This window comes from Pinus tabuliformis, chromosome 4_1, assembly GCF_031772625.1.
Source record: "Pinus tabuliformis cultivar Carrire ecotype Pingquan chromosome 4_1, CPIR1, whole genome shotgun sequence".
Taxonomy (NCBI): domain Eukaryota; kingdom Viridiplantae; phylum Streptophyta; class Pinopsida; order Pinales; family Pinaceae; genus Pinus; species Pinus tabuliformis.
The window spans coordinates 411,662,109-411,685,430 of record NC_142303.1 but is presented as its reverse complement, the minus strand read 5'-3'; the positions used below and the strand labels follow the sequence as shown (position 1 = coordinate 411,685,430).

The 23,322-nt window shown below is 37.3% G+C and overlaps 1 pseudogene; it reads left to right on the top strand.

Moving 5' to 3' along the window:
* LOC149176056 (uncharacterized) overlaps window positions 1-23,322 on the top strand; it is a 149,369-nt pseudogene that overhangs the window by 49,726 nt on the left and 76,321 nt on the right.

Genomic DNA, 23,322 nt, shown 5'->3' with positions numbered 1-23,322 from the left:
AATTGGAAAAGGCAATGGAAAAGGCTTTGGAAAAGCATGAGGAATTTATTGGCATTTTATCTATGAAAATAATGGAAATTAGGAGAAAAGGAAGGTGAAAGGTCACAGGTTGCATGTGAGGAGGAAAATTAAGGAAAATAATGGAAAATAAAGAAAATAGAGGCCTCATTAATAAAAAGGTTTCTGAGGATTAGTGGACAAGACTTTGTCAGTTCAGTGTTGGAGATCTCTCATTATTCTCTCTCTCTCTCTCATAATCTTGGAAACTTAGAGTTTTCTTGGAGCACTCTTGGAGGGTGTGGCATACTTAGATTTTTGGAGAAAGAAGGAAAAGGAAGGGAAGGAAAACACAAGAGGGCATCGGGATTAGCAGCTACAACAATTTTTCTTGCAGGTATCGAGTTGCGTGTATGCTTTCCTCACTACTTTTGGTATGAATGACACATGCATGTGGTTTATGGGTTATGATTTGTCACTAGCATGGAGGATTTCCTGGATTGAGAATGGATTTTCCTAGCCTTTCCATTTCCTAGCTAGCCATGGAGATTGTGGGTTCATTTCCTCGTTTTGTTTTGGTTGGTTTTCATGTTTCCTTAGCTTGGGTTGAGTTATTAGTCCCTGGAAGCCTTGGTTGTACAAGCACCCTAGAAGCCCTGTAACGACTTGGGTTCAGTTACTAGTCTTGTAGACTTGGTTGGAAAAACACTATCGAAGCACTATAACAACTTGAGTTGAGTTACTATTCCCTTAACAAACTTTTATGTTATAGCCTTTCCTTGGTGTCATTATTGTCTTGGAAAGTCTCATCAAGTTGTAGGCATTGGTTTGGAGACTAGCCCTAAAAAAGTGGCTTAAATATCACAATCTCTCGCACAAAACTAGCTGAAAAAAGACTGCAGTCTCTCGCTTGCAGACATTGTGGGAGCGACAACTATAGGGTTCCAGTCGCATGCATGCGTTTTCATGGGAGTGACTTTGGGTTTAGTTCATTGAAATGCTAGGTTAACTTAGGGGTTGGGCACCTATAGTGGTGGATTAGCTCCTAGGGGTCCTGAAGCACCTGAGGGAGGTCTCTAAGGTCTTGTTTTGTTGACTCCATTTCCTTAAGGTTACCTATGTGCTTGAGTCTTATCATAGTGGCCTCTCATCGCATGTTTACCCTGACTAGATGGTTACTTGGGTAGATTTGGGAGGAGGGTGTTATAGAGTGGTAGCAGAGCATGGTTGCACTCCCCTTGGGATGTGTGTTGATCATGCTTTCATGTTGGTTGCACATGTGTTCCTTATGCATGTAGTCCATGTGATTTTTTCATTTGCATGGTGTTGATCATGGTTGTAGTGATGTCCCCATGTGAAGGTTGAAGGTGTTGTTGTGGAGTATGTCTTCATGTGTGTACAGTTGATTGTGCATGTTAAGCATGTCAGTGTTAACATATTATCAAGTGCACGTGATGTGGTTGTTGTTTTCAGGCATGAGGTCGTGGTTTGTGTAGTTCATAGGGTCATGCATTGATGACTGGACTCTAGCTAGAATTATTTGTATATGGTTTCGTACTCATGTGTTATACTATATGCAATTGTTATGCGTGTATGGTCTTGGTTATAGTGATGCATGCATAGTAGGTCAAACATGCCTTCTGGTGTCACTGTATGCGATTTAGGTCATCATGGTGCTATTGGTTGTTATGATGCTAATGTGTTGGTTGAGATAGATTAGGAGATGTAGATCATCATAATGAGATTGAAACATTATGCTTTGGGGTAAGAGCAGATCATCATACATGTATTATATGTTTGGCATGCAAGTATGTAAGTTAAGGATTTTCATATGCATTAGATTTATATACATTAGGTTTATGTACATGTTTTTTATGTTATGGTTACATACATGATAGATGATAGTTGATTAGTATAGTCACATGCACATATGTCAGATAGTCATGAATGATAGTATCTTGTGGTTGTATGCATTGCTATTTTTGTTTTATATTAGATAACTTGATGATCATGTTATATGTTTTTGATGAGTATGCTATAGGTTAACTTGTTGTTGTTATATGATAGTTAGCTTGATGATTAAGTCATATGTTGTTGATGATCATGTTATATGTTAACCAATTACTGTTATATGTTAGTTAACTTGATGATTAGGGTTGTAACATTAATATCTTGATGTTATATGTATCACGCTAAATTGGATTCGACTATGCAAATGGTTATGGTTATGATATTCAAGTATAAACTGACATATTTGTGATGAATTTTCACATGTGGTTGTTATGCATGAATGATCAATTCTTATGATTTTATGATGTGAACATGTTAGTTAGTTAGTGTTATGGATATCATGACCTTATTTATGTTTGAGTTGACATATTGTAAAGTTATATCTTGCTAACTAGATTGATTGTGCAGATAGGATAGCCTCCCCTAAGGTACACTAAGGTATGAGTTTCCTTATGTAGTATAATTGGTGCTTTATTCTTGATTATGTCATCTATTTGGTGTTGAGTGTTTGGTGTCTATTATGTCATCGAGTTGATTTATTTAACATGGTATATTTGCAAGTTGGCTGAATGTTTGATGAATTGCATAATACGAATATGTGTTCCAATGATCTTGTTTTGAGATGATTGCACTAACACATATGTGTTGAGATAGTTGATACCTACTTCAGTATAGTAGGTGATAGTTGTAGAATTATGTCTAATAACTATGAGTTGACTGTGTATTATGACATTATTGTTTGTAAAGGTTGATTTTAAATTGATAGATATGACTGTCTTGATATTTGGCACGTGTGACTAACCTGGGTAAACAGTTGCAGGAAACATGCTTGGTATTAGTATGACAAGGTAATATTTGATATGTTAATATAACTAACATTTGGCTTATATGATAGTAAATAGTAAGCCTCGACTGCAACAAGGTAAACAGGGAAAAGAAAGGAATTGGACAAGCATTCCTTTGGCTATGTTTGGAAACTCCAATTCCAAACGAATGAGTGCATCGCATATAGGAACTCTTCTTAACCTTGATTTTGTCGGACACTATGTGGATATGTGCTATAGTCATGAACATGTACTTGATAGATATATTAGCCAATATCTAGTTGCAGGTGGATTTGTAAAGGGAATTGGAGTCCCTTGAGAGGTGGCATGTATGTGTTTAGTTGAAAGAAATGTGCTTGGCACAACAAGGTAAGGTAACCAATGTATTGTTATGTTTATTTATAAACTGATAGTTATGTGTTGATGGCAGTATCATGTAGGGAGTCGCATGGAAAGAGAGGTTACCATGAAATCTCGAAGAAGGCTCTTGTTGAGTTTCTTTCGGAACCATGGGGATTGAGTCAAGGTGTTTGTTTCTAGTCTTGTGCTTTTGGTATTTTGTGATTTGTTGAGCTTGATTTTCATTTTTTGTCTAGTGCAAGCCCTTGCCACTTTGTTGTAGTGTCATATTGTTATGGGTTTTCCCGATCTTCTTCTTGTTTATTTCTTACCTTTCCTTTTATGTGTTCATTCTTGGGAATTGGTTTGGGAAAGAGGAAATTTAATGGAGCTCGAGGAGAGATGTGTGGTACCCAATAGGTAATGTAAGACATAGATGAAACTCGATGCATGAGTAAGCATAGCGGAAGGTAAGACTATGACAATCGGTTGGACTGGTTGGGTCCATTGGTGTAGATGGACGCTGGCAGTATAGTCATGAGAAAGGTAATAGGAAAAGGTAAATTAAATGGATTTGAGGTGTCATATGCCTTGGCTATGTTGGGAACTTTTGTTCTCAATGTTGCGCATGTGTTGCATGAATAAAGGAAGTTCTCTTAACCTTGACCTTATGATATCTAGTAATTATGTTGCGATCATGATTATGTTGATGTTTATATGTATACATGTATGTATGTATGTATATCGATGTCTGGAAGAAACGTGATTATTTTATGATAATATATATATATATATATATATATATATATATATATGTATCTATGTCACTGTCTAACAAGATTGTCAGGGACCATTCTTGCAGAGGAATGATTTCTTATGAAGGAGAATAGCATGAAGAGGTTCCTAGTTCATAAGGAATCAAGTGGGAAGATTAGACATGACAAATATATGAGTTCAGTATCATGTGGTTCTGAGTTGATATTATGTGATTATGTTATGTATATGATATGGACAGGTTATATTGAGGGAAACATCAGCGAAACGAAAGCAACATCATCTGCGACATGTTGGGGCAAGCACGGGTAAGACATTGAAATCAAGATTGCTTGGTAGAGATAGTGTGGTTTTGTATATGTGGTACTACTATTGTGCATATGTTGTATATGTCGTACATGTTTCATTTGTGATGTTGTGTACATGATTGATATGTAGTGTTGTGTGCATATGGTGTTGTGCGCATATTGGATATGTAGTGTTGTGTACAGATGATGTTACATGTACATGTTGGATATGCAGTGTTATGTACAGGTCGTGTTGCGTGCATGTTATACATATGATGCTATATACATAGGGTGTTGGGTGCATGATTGTACAAGTGGTAATGTGTGCATGTGGCGCTATGTACATGTTGTACAAGTGGCGTTATGTGTAGATGGTGTTGTGTACATGTGGTGTCATGTACATGTCATGCGTGTGGTACTGTGTACATGTTGTATAATGTACACATTGTACAGTGGTGCAATGTACATGTAGCATTGTGTACACGTTGTGTAGGTGGTGCCATGTACATTGTGCAAGTAGTGCTTGGTACATATGGTACTGGTGTATGTGTGGGATTGTGTGCATGTCGTACATGTTGTGTTGTGGGCATATGGTACTATGTATGTGCATTGAGTAGTCATGGTATCGTGAAATATACATTCATTGTGTTGCATTGTAGATACGTATTTGTGTTATGCTGTACATTGGGTGTAGTTGTATGTATCGTGTTGTACACCAGATGTAGGAGTATGTATTGTATTGTGTTGTACACTAAGTGTAAGTGTATGTGTTGTGTGTCTGGTGTAGGTGCATGTATTGCATGATGTGTAATTCATGTGTGGCTGTATGTATGTGATGTACACTATGCATATGTGCACATGGTTGAGGAGAAGGAACTGGGTGTTTGCTGGCTATGGAAACCGATCTGATGTGTGTACAAAAAGAACAAAGGCAGAAGTAAGGATCAATGAAGGATAAGTATCGGTATCTTATTTTAACTTTATTATAAATGTGTTTTATGATTATGGTTTATGATGATTACGAGTGATCTATGATTCTGGTTTATGATGTTTACATGTGATTTATTATTTTGATCTATGATGGCTATATTTTGAGCTAGCCTGATGTGATGGTTTTATGCATGTTGATTTTTTCAAAGATGCTAGTTTAACTTGTTGTGATAGGAAGTAAACAGGATTACAAGTGTACCTTATTGACGAGCTACCAATGAGGTATGATGTGATTTTATTTCAATTTATTTTGAATCTAGTGGAAGTTATGTGCATGGGATAAGAAAGCATGAGCATGCCCAGTTGGGTGGTTGAAATTGACTGTAAGAATTAGGAGTGAGAGTGAAAGAAATTGGAACAGGTAGCAGTATGTTGATAAAGAACTTCAGGAGTAAGGCCATTGTGGGACACTTTCACCCAATAGTGTCCATTGATTTCCATGAGCATGCTATGACTGATATTATGGTTTTAAGGCAAGGATATGCCTTGGTTTTTGTATCTTCTGATGCAAGGAAGCCTTGCAAATGGATGGACTTCCCAGGATGGGGGTTCCAAGGGAACCTGGAAGGTAAGTAACTACACAGAAGGTGTGACCATATTTCCCGAGGGACCATGCAGCATAGAAGGGAAGGTTGAGGATGGATTGGTTTGGGTCATTAAAATTGCCAGATGGAATCAAATGCACATTGGGAATGTGCCTTGGAACAATGAGCCCATAATTGTTCGCTGAGAGGAGAAGTGGCACAAGATTATAGTGTTGGACATTGGATGAAGATTTGAATTTGCTATGGATCCTAGACTTCCTAGGAAGGAGGTGAATCCTGGTATTACTTTGAGGGTGGAGGAATGAGCCTCTAGATCCTCTTGTTGATTGATATGGGCATCATATCCTTTTATTTTTCGATTGAGAAAATGTGCATATGTGTATATGTTTGTATTATTGTAAATATTCTACCGAGCTAGATTTATAAAGCTCCATAAGCAGTATGGTTAGTTGCTAGTTGAAGCAAATGTGTATGTGGATTGTAAATACTGTAATGAGTTGTGTTATAAAGCTCTAGTAAATGGTATGTTAATCATGTTTTAGGAGATGGTCATTATAAATACTGCAATGAGATGTGTTATAAATCTCCATGGGAAGTATGTTTTGTTTTCAGCAGTCTTGTTGGTTAGAGGTGTCATTGAACACCGAGGGTGGTGTTCCCAAAAGGGGAGGGTTCTGTAACATCCCTGGTTAAAAATCCATGTAAAAACATATAAGGCCACGGCAATGGGACATGCATTCCAAGTTGAACTATGCGGGAAACATCTTAATGGGTGATGATTTGGTGTATTATGACTAAGGAGGCAATGGAAAAGGATTTGGAAAGGCATGAGGCATTTATTGGCATTTTATTTACAAAAATAATGAAAATTAGGAGAAAAGGAAGGTGAAAGGTTAGAGGTTGTATGTGAGGAGGAAAATGAAGGAAAATAATGGAAAATAAAAAAAAATAGAGGTCTCATTAATAAAAATGCTTTTGAGGATCAGTGGGCAAGACTTGGTCAGTTCAGTGTTGGAGCTCTCTTATTATTCTCTCTCTCTCATACTCTTGAAGACTTAGATTTTTCTTGGAGCACTCTTGGAGGGTGTGGAATACTTGGATTTTTGGAGAACGAAGGCAAAGGAAGAGTAGGAAGTCACAAGAGGGCATCAAGATCAGCAGCTACAACATTTTTTCTTGTAGGTACAGAGTTACATGTATGTTTTCCTCACTAGGTTTGGCATGCATGGCACATGCATGTGGTTTCTTGGTTATGATTTGTCACTTGCATGGAGGATTTTCTGGATTGACAGTGGCTTTTCCTAACCTTTCCATTTCCTGGACAACCATGGAGATTGTGGGTTTATTTCCTTTTTCTGTTTTGGTTGGTTATCATGTTTCCTCAACTTGGGTTGAGTTATTAGTTCTTGGAATCCTTGGTTGGAAAAATTCTCTAGAAGCCTTGTAACGGCTTGGGTTGAGTTACTAGTCCTATGGCTTTGGTTGGACAATTGCTCTAGAAACCCTGTAACAACTTGGGTTGAATTACTAGTCCTGGAAGCCTTGGTTGGACAAACTCTCTAGAAGCTTGACAACAGTTGTGGATTGAGTTATTAGTCCTGGAGCCTAGGTTGGATAAACGCTTTGGAGCCCGACAACAGTTATGGGTTGAGTTACTAGTCCTAGGAGTCGGGTTGGAAAAAACGCTTTGGAGCCTTGGATGGTTGGGATAAAGACCGATTGGATGATGGTTTTGGTGATGTGCGACCAGAAGGTGGAATCATTTTTTGATGGGTTGAGGTGGATGGCCTCTGGAAGCCCTAGATGGTTTTGTATTGATGTGTTCTATGAGATCCAACATTCATGCTTGGAATATGGCATGAGGGTGAATGGCTGAAAAGAGATTTGGCTCAGCTATTCTACAGACGAGTGGAACGTGGAAGTTCCATCCCGGGTTTTGATTTTGCATCATTAATGAAAGGTGATATCTCCTTGTATTTCTATGAGTATTATACTAGATTATATGTGGTGTATATGGTTGTGTTTCATTGATATTTATGTCCCTATTATGTTGGTTATGTATATGTTTTATGACAATAGCTATGTATGGTTGTCATCATGTTTTTACTTGTAAATTAATGAACAACGTATCTATGACCAAATTAATGGAATCATAGTTAAAGTGATAAGGAAGCAATGCTCCATGGTGAATCTCAGATAAGTATGAGACCCCTATTCTCATGTATGTTATTTACACCAGTAGATTGCATACTTACTAAGTGTTTGACAAAATGTTTTTCATGGTTAGGCTTGGTTATGTCAAACATGTTTTTCACCATGAAACATGTTCTGAAGAAACTTGTCCTAAACCTTGTTTTCAAGATCAATGATTTTTGCATCATTAGTGACCCATGCTGGTCCCTTGTTGCACTATATTGTCCTAGCACTTCTAATGCGGCTTTTACCAAGAAAAATTGTGTTGAACCTCTTGACACAGTTTTTCCTAAAGTGGAGGAGAAGCTTCTATTACTAGAAGTCTTGAGAACGACTAGCTGGTTACAGGTGAATAAGGATTGGAACAAGATTTCCCATTATTGGTCCTTGGTCCTACTTTCATGCATGTTTCCCTTAATATTTGGAACCTCTCCCTCCTTTTATGGATCCTTAACTCCCTCTCCTTCCCTATAAATGAGATCCCAGCTATCCACAACTGGTTGGTTATTGCTTTTGTAACACCCTCCTCCCACATCTACCCAAGCAACCGGTCGTTTGTGGTAAACATGGGACGAGAGGCCGTATGATAAGAATCAACGTCCTAGGTAACCTTAAGTAAATGGAGTCGACAAAGCAAGACCTTACAATCCTCCCTTAGGTGCTTCAGGACCCCCATGAGCTAATTCGCCACTCCAGGTACCCAACCCCTAAGTTAACCTATCATTTAATTGAACTAAACCTAATTTCGCTCCCATGAAAAGGCATGCATACGATTGGAAGCCTATAGTCACTCTTTAGAAAATCATTGATCTTGGTTCTAAACAATTTTCATGGTGAATACATTGAAAAATTTCATCATTTTGATACCTTAGGATATGAGACGGGGAGTGTGACAAAATACTGTATAACAGATGACCCCTAAAGCATGAAGTCATAATGAGAATTGATGGGTTAAATGATTTATAGGTCAAGGCATGGACCCAGAGAAACACCATCAGGAGACCTCAAAATGAAGCATGATACAAGACATTTGAAATCCCTAATGCAAGTATGCCTAATAATACATCTCTCAGTAGGCATCTAATAATACATGAATCCACGACATGGACACAACCATCTGAATAGAAGGGGTCATGTGTATGGATCCACGACATGGATGCAACCATCTGATTAGAAGGGATCATGTGTACAATCATGAATATTTAATAACTCCACAGAACCTAGATTTATCAGATGAAACCCAGGGTCTTCATCTCTATCTTGATCTAACCAAAGTATGAATCTAGCCATGTGAATAGATGTGTTGGATTTGAACATGGTAGAAACCACCTAATTACTAGCTAATGATGTAAACCATTAATAGACATGAGTGAAACCACCATTGATGATGATGTATCTCAAGGTACAACAACATAATCCATGAGTGCGAACAATGAAGTTGAAGTCGAACACTCACAAAATCATTTGATCGAAGGCTAGTGATGTGAATCTATCATCAGATGTGAATAACCTGCAATTGAGTCATGAAAGCTCCAAGGTACTAAAAGGGAGTTTCTAGACCATCTTCCTGGATAATGAGTTGGAGTCGACACGAAGTGATTCATCAAAGGAAGGCCATAATCTTTCCCACATCATCGACATGAAACATATGATTTTATAGAGTTGGAAAGAGTGATTCAAGATTATTGCAGAAAAGTCAAACAAGGTATAAGTGGGTAGAACTATAGATGGGATTTCTCTTCTACACATCGGCAACACGACTCCAAAATTTTGCAGAATTTGATTCAACATAGGATCATAGGTCATGATGACAATAGGATATAGTCGTATAAGAGTCAAATGGATTCCTAAATCATGGTAAGACAAGTGACAAAGTGAGGATAACCCAAACCTGACATGAGATAGAGACAAGTGTCATGTTCAAGAGTGACATGCTACCTTTATAAAAAGTACAAGACATGTTTACTTCCATTTTTCCCCACTATTTCTAGAGAGTACCTAATTATTTTTAATCTCAAGCTTGAATAGGATACCATATTCTTTTTGTATAAGTTCATCCTTTAGATTAATCCATCCTAGTATTTTGAACAAGCATACAAAAGGAGTATCTAGGTCTCTTCATGGTGACGAGTCCTTCGTCGTTTCAATTTTATGAGTCCAACGAAGTGGTAACTTGACATATTTTTCATGTTTAGACAGTTTGAAAAAAAGGAAAACAGGAAACTCTAGAGGTCCCTTTTGTAGATAGTCTCTCGAATCTGAAAAGGTAGAAAATAATATTCAAGAGAACCTCTTAGCCATTTGTGACCAAGGTATTCCTTCGTACATTAGTCTATCTCAGTACAGAAAAGGGTTAAACTTATACTTAGTAGATGACTTTTCATTTACTTTAACGAGTTCTAAAAGACAAGTGCTCGATAATCTTATCATATTTTTGGAGTCTGAAAGAGTTGAAAGAAGACTTCTCCTGGAGGAACAAGTGGTATAAAAGGATAGCAACTAGTTCCGGTCATGATGGAACTTCTCAAAACATGCAAAGGTCAAGATCTTGTCTAATAATACCACTCATTACATATGTTCCTTAGGAAAGGGTAAAACAACCAAGTGAAAGCGTATGATTGACCAAAGAGATGGTGATGATGGAATGAAAAAACCAAGGCTCATCTAGCAAAAATAGGCTGATAAAAATGGAAATCACAAGAGGTAAAGTGGGAATGGTTTCATTTTTACACAAGCTTGAAACATGGGAAACTATGCTTGAGGATACTTGAAGATGGTTTCATTTTTTCACAAGCTTGAAACATGAGAAAAAAATATGCTTGGATTTGGTTTCATTTTTATACAAGCTTGAAATAGAGACAAAACTATGCCTGGATTTGGTTTCATTTTTACACAAGATTGAAAGAAATAAAAACTATGCTTGAGATTGGTTTCATTTTTATAAAATCTTGAAACAAAGAAAAACTATGCTTGAGATAAGTCTGCATGCCCCTGGCATAATGACTCAATTCAAGGTACATGCCCCCCAAGCTTCATTTCATTCACCTAAGTAAACTACTAGTTACTAACAGGTGGATGGAATGAAGGTTTATTTATGAGATCAAGTGAAAGACTCAACTGGGAATTTACGAGATCTAATCAAAGACATGAATTGGAAGGGGATTTGTTTCATTTTTTAACAATCTTGAAATGGGAAAAGAACCATGCCCATGTCACCTTGTTTCATTTTTTAACGAGATTGACACAAGTAAAGGAACTCTGCTATGATACCTTGTTTATTTTTTTAAGGAGCTGTTTCATTTTTCATGGAGCTTGACACAAGAAAAGGAGTTGTGCTCCAACTCCTTGTTTCATTATTTTAAGGATCTTGACACAAGACAAGGAACTCTGCTCTGAGAACCTTGATTCATGGCCCATAAGAGGCCATGGTTTCCAAGAGGTTCTCATTATATGGGAGAACAATGCTCTGGAAGGGATACATGTCAAGGGATCTAATGGAAAAATCAGGATCTAATGTCCCCAGTACATGATGCATTGTATCACTGACTAGATATTCAGTAGACGCATGCATGGAACAAGTGGTCACATAATTAACATGTGGTAGAGGTGACATCGCTTGCACACAAGGACCACATAGTTAAGATGGTTGATTGGGAGCCAAATTAGTACCAACAAACGAGAGTTGATCAATGGCCACAATTATTCCTTCATGTGGGAAACATATGACATGAAAGAGAGAAGAGATAAGAGCTCCCATGACATAAACATAGTCACGACCAAGGAGTAAATTAAAATACGAAGGTCCTTGGGAAACCATCACATTGATATAGACGATCTTTCCTCCCAAAGTAATAGGAAAGTTATGAAGGATCCCTAACGATTGACTAGTTTCTTTGTTAAAAGCTAACATATTTTGGGTAATAGGCATAAGTTGTGGAGAACCTAAATTTTTCCAAGTAGTTGAGGACAAAATACTAAACGACCCACATTCATCTATAATTGTGTCAGGTACGATATATTATAAACTTGTATTGTGATATGAAAGGGCATGTAAGAAGGAAGACTATATCCTACCAATTGGCTCCAATCAAAGGAAGTGACCATACGACTTGGAGGGGGTGCCATGGGAATGAGCGAAATGACCCATTGCATTATGGGAATGGGAGGATTTCCCCCCAGTACTGTGGGAATGGGAGGACTGCCCCCCAATTCACTAGAATCTTAAGAAACAAGAAGAAAATGAGTGGTATGAATCTCACTCTCTATGGGATAGATACGATCAACTAAAGTTTGAATTGAGTCAACTTTTCTCAACCAAAGGTTGGTCGGGAATGAGCTCATGGGATTCAATTTCAGAGAGAGTGGGATTGAATAGAGATGAACTCTAATCAACCACTTGGTCAACTAGTGGAGGTTCGGGGGAATGCTTTTGATAACCATTCATAATACAAGGTTGAGAAGTAGTAAGGTTATCCAAGACTTTTGAGGCTTCATCCAGATAAGGAAAAAGGTGAATAGGATGATACCCTTACATAACCTACAAGTAAATTTGACTTTTCTCTTTTTCACATGGACTTTAGTATCACTAGTCAAAGGTTTATCACCAGCATGATTTCCATAGGTTGATGACAAAGGCCGATGTGAGCCTGTAGACCATACTTCTAATATCTTGGGAATACTAGGAAAATCTATAATATGGTGGTCACCCTTACATAACTTTCAAGGGAATTTAACTTTACAAGGTTGATTGGAAGGTTTCTCGACATCAACTCCATCAATAGGAATGGTTGCTCGATTTCCCCTTGCTTATTTTTCTTCTTCATAATCTTCCCTTTCTTCTTCTTCTTATCCACCTGGTTACTAACTTGCAGGATTTCACTAGAAAAAGAGGAAGAAGAGGAAGAAGACCAAATAGGCGAAAAAGTAAAATAGTTAACTTTAGGATCAATTGGAGGTTAATATTTTTCAGGTGGAGGAGAGCCTAGTTGAGGAGCAGTTTGGACATTCGAAACCATAAGGGTCGAAAATAACCAAACTAGAAAATGAATGGTAAATCTGGGAAGGGACAACGTCGCCATATAAGGAGCACCAATATTTCCAAAAGAAGGATAAGGATCAAGATTCCTATCAAAGGGGTTTCATTGATTAGTGGACTCAAGAACTATTTCCATTAGTCTCAAGCTAATATATACTAAGGAGTATTTCCATAGGAATGATGTTGTTTCATGATCAAATAATTTTAGAACTTAACAAAAAAAAACAAAGCAAGGTAACTAGGCATAAATGATTTCCATGCAACAATGAAATGCAATATATACCTTGTCGAACCAAATACTTAATGTATGACATCCAATCTCCTCAAATGTTTTGTTTGGTGTATCATGGTATACAAGGTGTCAGACTCGATTACCTTGGATGGATAGCAACCTATAGGGGACTCCAAGAATATATGTGACAGTACGTGCGAGTGCACTCCATAGTAGTGTTGTCTAATGCGTAACCATTCAATGAGAGCATTCCCATATACTTACCATGCATGGAGCGCATCCAATATACCTGAAAGTAGTGGAGAATGGACATATACACTTCTGTACATGTAACATGATATCACCCCATGGGAAACAACACTAGAAAATAATGATAGCTCCTATGTTTAATGTTGCTGAAACAAGTTTTTAGCCTAGACCTCTAAATGTTTTTGTTAATGTTCCAAATGCTCGTTAGGTTACTTGAGATAAATTTTAAGTTTATCTTCAATTAAGTTTTGGTTTTAAGGCTCAAATATCGATGTCACCTGAACACCTATGATGCAATTAGTATTATATATATATATATATATATATATATATATATATATATATAGATATATATATATATATATATATATATATATATATATATATATATATATATATATATATATATATATATTCATTTCAATGAAAGCTATCTAGCATAGGAAGAAGTTCAAGCATTGATACAACAACCAAGTATGTAGTAAACAAAGCTTCCTAACTAGATCTTCCACTTTCACGATTCCAATGCATTCGCCAAAAGTAAAATGGATTTCAATTCACTAAAATGCAGCTACATGAATTTTTCACTTTTCTTTTTCAATGTAATCACCAAAAGTAAAATGAAATTCAATTCAAATGCACCTACATGAATTTTTTCACTTTTTATTTTCAATGAATGAGAATGCACTTCTTTTTATCTTTCAACACTAAGCAATGTAATCTATGCTCAATGATAATCCTCAAAACGAATTTTCAATGCAATGTAATCTAATGCAATTCGAAAAGTAAACTTTGAGATGAAAGCTAAGCAAATTCAGTTGTCATTTCTTTTATGATTTCCAAAATAACTAATAATTCTTTAATCAACAACAAATCAGTATTCCTTCCACACACATAAGCAGCAAACAGTAAATTCAATTGACCTAAAGACTCAACCAAAATTCACTTTCACTACTTCAAACAATGGGATGGACTTTTGCAAACCAATAAGAAATCAACAAAAATAAAAGCAAGTTCTATGCACACAGAGCAAGAAGACACTTCAGAGATCAAGACACACTAGACCTTTCTGGGATAAACCCTAAAAAATTCTCGATTTTCAAGGATCAGTGCAACTTTAATAGTCAAAACCCATGCTGATATGGCTTTAAACGCTACTGTAATGGAAAAGATTGCGCTGGTATAGAAATACTTGGTCAAATGAAAAGAAATTCAAAGACATTTCTAGACTTGACACTCTAAAGGACATACTACTCAAAATGTGAACCCATAATGAACCTAAGTTAGATATTACTAGGAGGTTGACCAAACTAATCAAAAAGACCAAACTTAAAAAGGATGTTTGAAGACCTATAAGCTCCCCAGTGGAGCCACCATTTTGTTGTGTAGGAAATGATTTCTATGTACAGAAATGATCCCAAGCCCAATCTCCTCTTCATCATTATAGATGAATACCTACAAGGAAAGTCATGTGGAGACAACAAATGCATACATAGCAAAAACCATTCCAATATAAACCATATAACAAATCAAGGAGTATTATACTAAATGAGTAATGATTGACACATTTATGGAAAGCAAACACATAATGTATTATTAATAGATGGTAAAGAGATAACTACAACCACTTAACCCTTGATGTTGGAAGCCTCCTTTAGGTGAGTTTCCAAGTCCTAGCCTTAACCTTCAAACACTCCTTTATCCTTAGCAAAATGGGCACCATTTGGGCGTAGTTCAGCAATAGGAAGGCAACCAAGCAATAGCCAAGCAGTTGTGGACAGTAGGGATCTCATTTATAGGGAAGGAGAGGGAGTTAAGGAGCCATAAAAGGAGGGAGAGGTTCCACATATTAAGGGAAAGATCCATGAAATTAGTATCAAGGACCAAGAATGGGAGATCTTGTTCTAATCCTTATTCACTTGTAACCAGCTCACTGTTCCCGAGACTTATAGTAAGAGAAGCTTCTCCTCCACTTTAGGAAAAACTACCTGGAGAGGTTCAGCATAGGTGTTTCTATTAAAATCTGCGATGGAAGAGCTAGGACAGTATAGTGCAACAAGGTACCAGCATGGGTCACTAGCAATGAAAAAAGAGTTGACCTTGGAAACAATATTTAGGACAAGTTTCTTCAGAAATATTTCAAGGAACGTTTTCTTCTTTTTTTCAGGGATGCCTCCGAGCATATTTGATGGTAAGTAAACTAATTTTTTTTGTCATTTTGACATTCCAGGATACAATATGGGGAGTGTGACAAAATACTATATAACACACCTGAGGTGTGCCACGAACTTACTTGTTTAAGGGAGTTGGAACCAGGCATCGTGGGAAACCACATGGAAGCTATCAATACTCAGTAAACCTAGAACTAGAACATCAGAGGTACAATCATAACAACTCAAGCATTCAAAGGAAAAATATACTATGCATGTGCATTCATAATTTTTTTTTTAAAAGGGCACATAAATTCACAAAAGAAGACTCTCATATAACCCTACAACTTCTTCTTCCATTAGTTTCAGCAACATTACATCAATACATCCAGCTCGAAGGCCTCATCAAAAAAACAAAAACTAACATTACAGGATAATACATGAGAAAGATAATACAGAATAGTGTAGGCTCAATAGGCTCTGTGACAACATTTCAGTGCACTCTCGCCCCTCTTCTCCTCGTCTTTTCCCTTCGACATTTTTAAACACTTCGCTCACTTGGAATGTTGCTTCTCCCTCAGATACTCTACACTTTCCCTTTTCGATTTCCTTTGTTGCTTAGTTGTGTCTGCTTCCTTAGTTTTTAGTGATCCTTCCAGCTCCACTACAACTACATGAGCTCTAATTTCTCTAACCGATCCTCTACAACTGATAGTCTTTGGTGGGTCCCTTCTCCTTCTCCAAGTAGCTTCTCCATAACTTCCCAATTATCACCTTTGGTCAAAATGTGGTCAACATCAAAACATGTCAAAACTTATCCCTCAAAATGAAAGACCCAACAGGTCTTGACCATAGTCCATTGACTCATCCTTGAGTCAATCCTTTGCCAGTTTTTTTGGTGCTACTCATGCCGCTGGTGTTGCTGGTGTTGCCTGGTGTTGCAGTGCATCTTCATGTGTTGCTCCTCCTTGACCTGTTCCTTCAAACGAAGGACCCAACTTTGGAACAGATTTAATGGATACATTTTTTAACCTTGTATACTCAGCAAGTGTTTCTTGCCATGAGCCTATTAGAGCACTTTCTTGATCAATGAACTGCATTATGAGTTCGGTTATTGGTTGCATAGGACTCGTCTCAAAATGGTATTCCATTAAGTGCCTTCTTCTTTGCTGAGATGTTGTAGTGTATGTAAGTGATCCTATGTGGGTGGCTTATGGTCCCAGACCAAACTCTGAGTCTTTCTTGGTTCATCCTCAATTTGTTGGATCTCGCTTTCGATGGCATCCACCTGGGCTAGGATCTCCTTTCTCTAGGTTTTGTCTCTGGTAGCCATGGCTTGGTTGAATAAATTATTAGCTTGGCGATGCAAAGGGTAAACTGGTTGATTTTTATTTTCTAGGTAGCCTGACCATTCACAAACTTGTCCTAAGAGTCCTTGAGCTTCCTCTCTAGCTTGAATGAGAGAGGCTTTCAAACAAGTTGCTTCTTTGATTTTCTACTCAATCATGATGGCATACTAGGAAGCCGGATCTGGTAATGCCCTTTGAGTAGTAGAAATACTTCGTTTGAGATTTCTATTTGTTGAGACGAGGTCGGTGCAGGATTATTTGATGTGATCACATCATTCGATTAGAGTGCAAGACAAAAAGTATTTTGGTGCATCTATGACTATCTTAGCAACCGAGGGCCACAGTGTTGGGATGAGGAAAAGGTATGTTTTCTCCTCATAAATAGCCTAATTAAGCATTTGTCTTCACATGTTTATCTTCATTTTATGGATAAATTAGAGAAAACGACTGCAGAAGTGGGGTAAAATTGATTAGTAACAAATTAGATAAATCTAGGCATAGAAAAATGACTTTCACTATCTTTGTATGGAGGGATGTAGATTGGACAATAGTTGTTTAGTCGACAGGACAACAGCGGCCAGTAAGGGAAAAGAGACACCGTCCTTAACATGGAAGAAAGCAGAAGACTAGGAGGACCAATGCTATTTTATGATGAAATCAGATTGAGTATTGTGAAATCCTCAAGATCCCCTAATCCTGAGGATTCACTTTTATCTATTTACTTTTCTAAATGTTATATAAAGCCATAAGGCGAGCTGAACATCTAGTTTAGGAATTCACAGATTGTAACTATTATTTTTGGACATATAATACTTTCATCTCGGTGATGTTGTAACTCTGTTATTGATTTTAATGAAGAAGACTACGTTTAATTCATAATTGTATTCTGAGTATCTAATAGTAGGGACTTCTGGAGACTTTCAACCCAGTCAATAGAAGATATACTTCTCCAAATTGTGTTATAATTATTTTCGTTTATTCTTCATTGTTTATTATTGTTAGCTTGCAAAGTTAGTATCATTTTGATTACCTTGAGGATTGATGATTCTGATTTGCATTTTTGTTCAGTCAAGATTCTAGATTTAGCTGTGTGATTATATATGTGTGATGCTCTTTATTGAAATGGTTATGTTATATGCGTGATGCTCTTTCTTGAATTGGTTATGTTCATTCCAGATTCCTGTTCATTCTAAGGTAACGCTATCATAGATTTCAAAGCTAGAGTGATTTCTTTCCATGAGGTGTTTATATGGTTATTTGTTGTTCAATTATCATAGCTTTCCTTCATGTTAAATGAGTGAGTTTCAATACTAGTTAGATTGTGAAGTGTGATTCTTTCGATTTACATTATGATTTAGTTGTTTGCAGAATAGATTAAGTAGCTTTGAAAGTGTGTTATGAATTCTTTTCAAAAGTGTTTGGATTGAATATAGATAAATAACCATTAGTAATTGACCTCTGAACTCACTACATATATAGTGCTGACACTCTTGAAATAAAAAGACTTGCCCTAGGTTGACAATGAATGTAGGTATTGAGATTTATTGTAATAAGACATATTAGTGAACCAACATTTTTGCATCGTTGTCGAGGAGAGTGTTTCAAAATGATTTCCTTTTATCTTGTTGTAAGAGAATTGGGTTTTAAAAGAGAGAGGTAATAACTTGCATGACCAGCAAGTAAAGTGCTTGCTCTTCAGCCTGCTTTTGAGCAATAGCATAGAGGTTTAATAGAAATAGCTTTTTTATGAATGACTAGGAATAAAAAGATAGAAAAAGATCAGAACCCCCCACCTAAATCCACAAAACCCAATGGATTGTTGAGCCTTAGGAGAAAAGCGTTTATAGAATAACTTGTAAGAAAAGATGAGTCTTAGGCATCAGTAGGATTCCCGACTCTCTAGAAAAATCCCTATTGTAATCCCTCAAGCAGCAGGCTCACCATCTGTAGCGTACACTGAGATTGATAGTCAAATTGGAGGAAGTAGAAGGTTACAACAAATTTACATTTTGATTCTCAACATGTGGGAAATTCGTGCAACTTAAAAGAAGTAGAGGAAGTAACCAGTGCAACTGCTTCGGTAGCACCTCAACTGTCTAAACAAGAATCTTCTGTGATCCCAGATCTAGGCAGTGTTGCAAAACCAACTCGAATAGTGAATCCTCCTCTTACTCAAATAGCATGCCCTGAAATCCCTGAAGGATATTGTCAAATTTTTTACCAAATGGAGACCTCAACATTGGAATACCCCATAGTCGACCAAGTGGCCAATGCCTCGATGAAAGCTATTCCCTTGGAAAGCATCCCATCTTTTCATGGGATTATCATAGAGGATCTGGATGCCTTCTTATTCAGGTTTGATGTTATCTGTAGAGGATATGACTATACCAGTAACCCTCAAAAACTAAAACTATTCCCTTCTACTCTAAAAGGAGCAGCTTTGAGGTGGTTCATGGGTCTAGGCAGATGTACTATTAACTCTTGGGATGACATGAAAACTTCTTTTCTCACAAGATACCAGGACTTTTGCAAGACTAGGGAATTAAAAGATGAAATCTTTAAGATGGTTGCAAAGGATAATGAAACTCTAGAAGAATATGTTGAACGATTTCACTATAATTTGCAGAGATCCCCTCACACCACTTTACCAAAAGAAGTCCTGAGAGTTATCTTAATTAAGGGAATGAAATAAGAATGGATAGAAACTCTAAATTTGATGGGGAAAGGAGATATTTCTCAAGAAGATTATGATGAAATCGTTCACTTGTGTATCAGGTGTTCGTGAGGTAGCACATGCACAGGGTCAGGAAGCCGAGATCCTATAACCAGAGGAAGAAAACCACATAGTGGAGGCATAACAAGGATGGAAATTGGTAACCTCCTGGAAGACTTCAAGATGGACATCCTGGGCACCCTCACAACGCAACTAGACTTCATGCAGGCTAAACATAAACAAGCCCTGGTAGAACATAATTTGGCCATTTTTTGCCCACACTACCAGAAGAAGCACAACCAACAAGAGTGTCCATTGGACATGGTCTAGACATGCACTATCTGCACCAAGGATCACGCCACTGAACAATGTCCATCACTTCTTGGGATGAAATAAGTTTTCAAAGAATCAGAAGAAGAGACTGAGCCAGTATAATTAATGAACCAGTGTCAATAATGATAGACCAAACCTACAGGTATGTCACAAGACACATCCCAGTTATTTCCTTCTTCACCATTAATCAGCAACATAACCTTGGGGCTCCATGGAAAGGCCAGTCACCTTACTCGAATTAGTAATCCCAGGCATTCCCTATGACACCTTGTCCAACTCAGTCCTTTCCGGGTAATGGCTGGCCAAATTCTCCTTTTTCTCTTGTTTGGCAAGGTAATCCATATCCATCCTAGTGGCCTACCTCTACTTCTCAAAATCCAAACTGGTCTCCGAATTGGCAACGACCTTTGGGGATATCCAATACACCTATGGGGATAGGTCCTCAACCTTAACCTACATTGTCAACCCCATATCCATTACAGCAAAATCCTCAACCTCTTCTGTGTCCTTAGTTGCCAGCTCAACCAAATCTGAATCCCAATAACAGACCAGTTCCGCTGGTGCAAATTGTCTAGAGCTTAGACTATGAGATTGAATGAAAAGAATGTAATGAACTTAGATTAAGGCCAGGATGTATCATTACCCCTAGTGAAAATAGATACCAACCATCAATTGAGTTGGAAACCCCACCTGTACATATATCATCGACTGTAAATGATACAGAAATAAAACAAGGAGAAGATACAAATCAACATAAAGATTTCTAGAAACTCATAGTCACTTCTCCCCCATTCCCCGAAATGTTAAAAATACCTAAACCAATTGTTTATCTAGATTTTGATATTGTAGGGGAACTAAAAAATATTTGGATTAAAATTCCTTTCCCCAAGGCCATCCAAGATATTCCTATTTATGCTAAAATGATTAAAGAGCTATGTGTAAAGAAGCCTGTGAGGAAAGAAAAAACTTCACCCACCATTCATGTTGTTGGGACCTTATCTGATTTACTCTTGGGAGGGGAAACTCTAGTAAAATATGAAGATCTTGGGAATCCCATTGTTATAGTTCAAATATATGGCTTCTCCTTTCCAAACACACTAGTTGATCTGGGTGCAACCATTAACATATTAATAGAAGAGACCTGTCATACACTCGGTATTACAACTCTTGAAACAACCACCACCCTGCTAGAGATTTCTGATCATTCGGTGGTAAGGCCAGAGGGAACTTTACAGGATATTACAGTTTCTATTGGTTCATGGGAGTATCCAATAAATTTTCTTGTTATAAACCAAAAGAGTTGATTGGATGGGCCTCCTCTGATTTTAGGCCAACCTTGGCTGGCAACAGTCTATGCTTACATAGGCTGCCAAGAGGGTAGCATGACTATTGCTAAAGTTGATGTAAAAAATATTGTTTTATATCCTCCTACCAAACCAAGTCTGTCCATTGTCAAAATATGTAAACAACCACCCGCATACCTGGAAGAAATCATTCGTTCACCACTTACAGTAGCAGAGGCACTTGAATTCAAGGATCATACTGAAGATGATGTTATCAACAACTTTATCAATCAACCAAATAATGTGAACAATGTAAAATGTCAAATGTTAAAATCAATTCTTGATATAGAAGCCTTAGAAGACCATTTAAAAGATACTGATGATCAGCATATCCAGACAACTATTGTTCATAACAGCAAGCCTATTGAAGTCAGACTAGGAAAGGTTTTAAATTAATGTTATCCTAGACAATGACCAACAACAAAAACTCATTCAGGTCTTGCAAAAATATAAAGGAGATTTTTCCTGGGACTATCCTGACATGAAGGGCATAGATCCACATTTATGTATGTATCATATCTACACCGGAAAGGATGCTTGTCTGATCAGGAAGCCTTAGCAGAGACTGAATGCACATATCAAGGACATTGTAAAACAAGAGCTACAGAAGCTGTTGGACATTAATTTCATTTATCTCATTTCGGATAGCAAATGGGTCTCTCCATTGGTAGTTGTCCCTAAGAAAAATGGAAAGTGGCGTATCTGTGTGGATTACTAGAAATTGAACAAGGCAACACAAAAAGATCACTTCCATCTTCCATTTATTGATCAAGTCCTTCATACTTTGGCAGGGAAGCAAATTTTTTCCTTTCTAGATGGCTTCAGCAACTACAATCAGATTTAAATTTCCCCTGAAGACCAAGACAAAAAAAACTTCGCTTGTCCGTGAGGTACATTATCTTACAAAGTGTTACCATTTGGCTTATGCAATGGCCCAACTATGTTTCAAAGGGCCATACTCAGAATTTTTGTTGACCTCATAAATGAACGGCTTGAAGTTTACATGGATGACTTTACCCTGTATGGGAATGACTTTGATCAAGCGATACAAACACTAGAGAATATTTTGGAACGATGCATTGCTACCAGGCTGTGTTTAAGAAATGTCAAGTGTCACAGGATGATGACCGAAGGCGTAATCCTAGGACATAACATTTCTGCAGCGGGGATATAGGTAGATCCAGCAAAGATACAGGTAATTATTTTTCTACCTACACCCTGTACTCAGATGAAGGTACGTAGCTTCCTTGGATGTGCAGGCTATTATTGTAGGTTTATCAAAAAAAATCACAAATTGCTACACCTTTATATGCTTTAACTGGAAATGTTGACTTTAAATGGTCTAAAAAATGTGACATAGATTTTACATATTTAAATAAACTAGTTTCGATGGCACCAATATTACGTGGACCTAACTGGGAACTGCCCTTTCACATCTCCACGAACACATCGGATGCAACAATAGGTGTTGTCCTCGGCCAAGAGGAGGACAGAAAACCTTATGCTATATATTATATCAGCAAAAATCTTACTGCTGTTGAGCTTAATTATACAGTAATAGAAAAATAATTCTTAGCCGTAATTTATGCCACAAACAAATTTAGACATTATATAACTAGCTATCAAGTTTTTCTGTATACTGATCATTCCGCCATTAGGTACTTAGCCAACAAACCTATTACAAATGGTCGAGTGACTCATTGGTTATTTATTTTGCAGGAGTTTGATATCACCATCAAATATCGTCTGGGGAAGGAAAACCCAGTCACTGATTTTCTGTCTTGAGTTCCAAAGATAAACAATTCATTGGCAATGGACGACCAATTTCCAGATGAACATTTGTTTAGCGTAGCAATCAAAACACCATGGTATGAGGATGTAACAAACTATCTGGTAGTAGGAAAGTTGCTCAGGTACTTGACAGCAAGGGAAAGGAAACAAATTGTCCAATGCAACGCC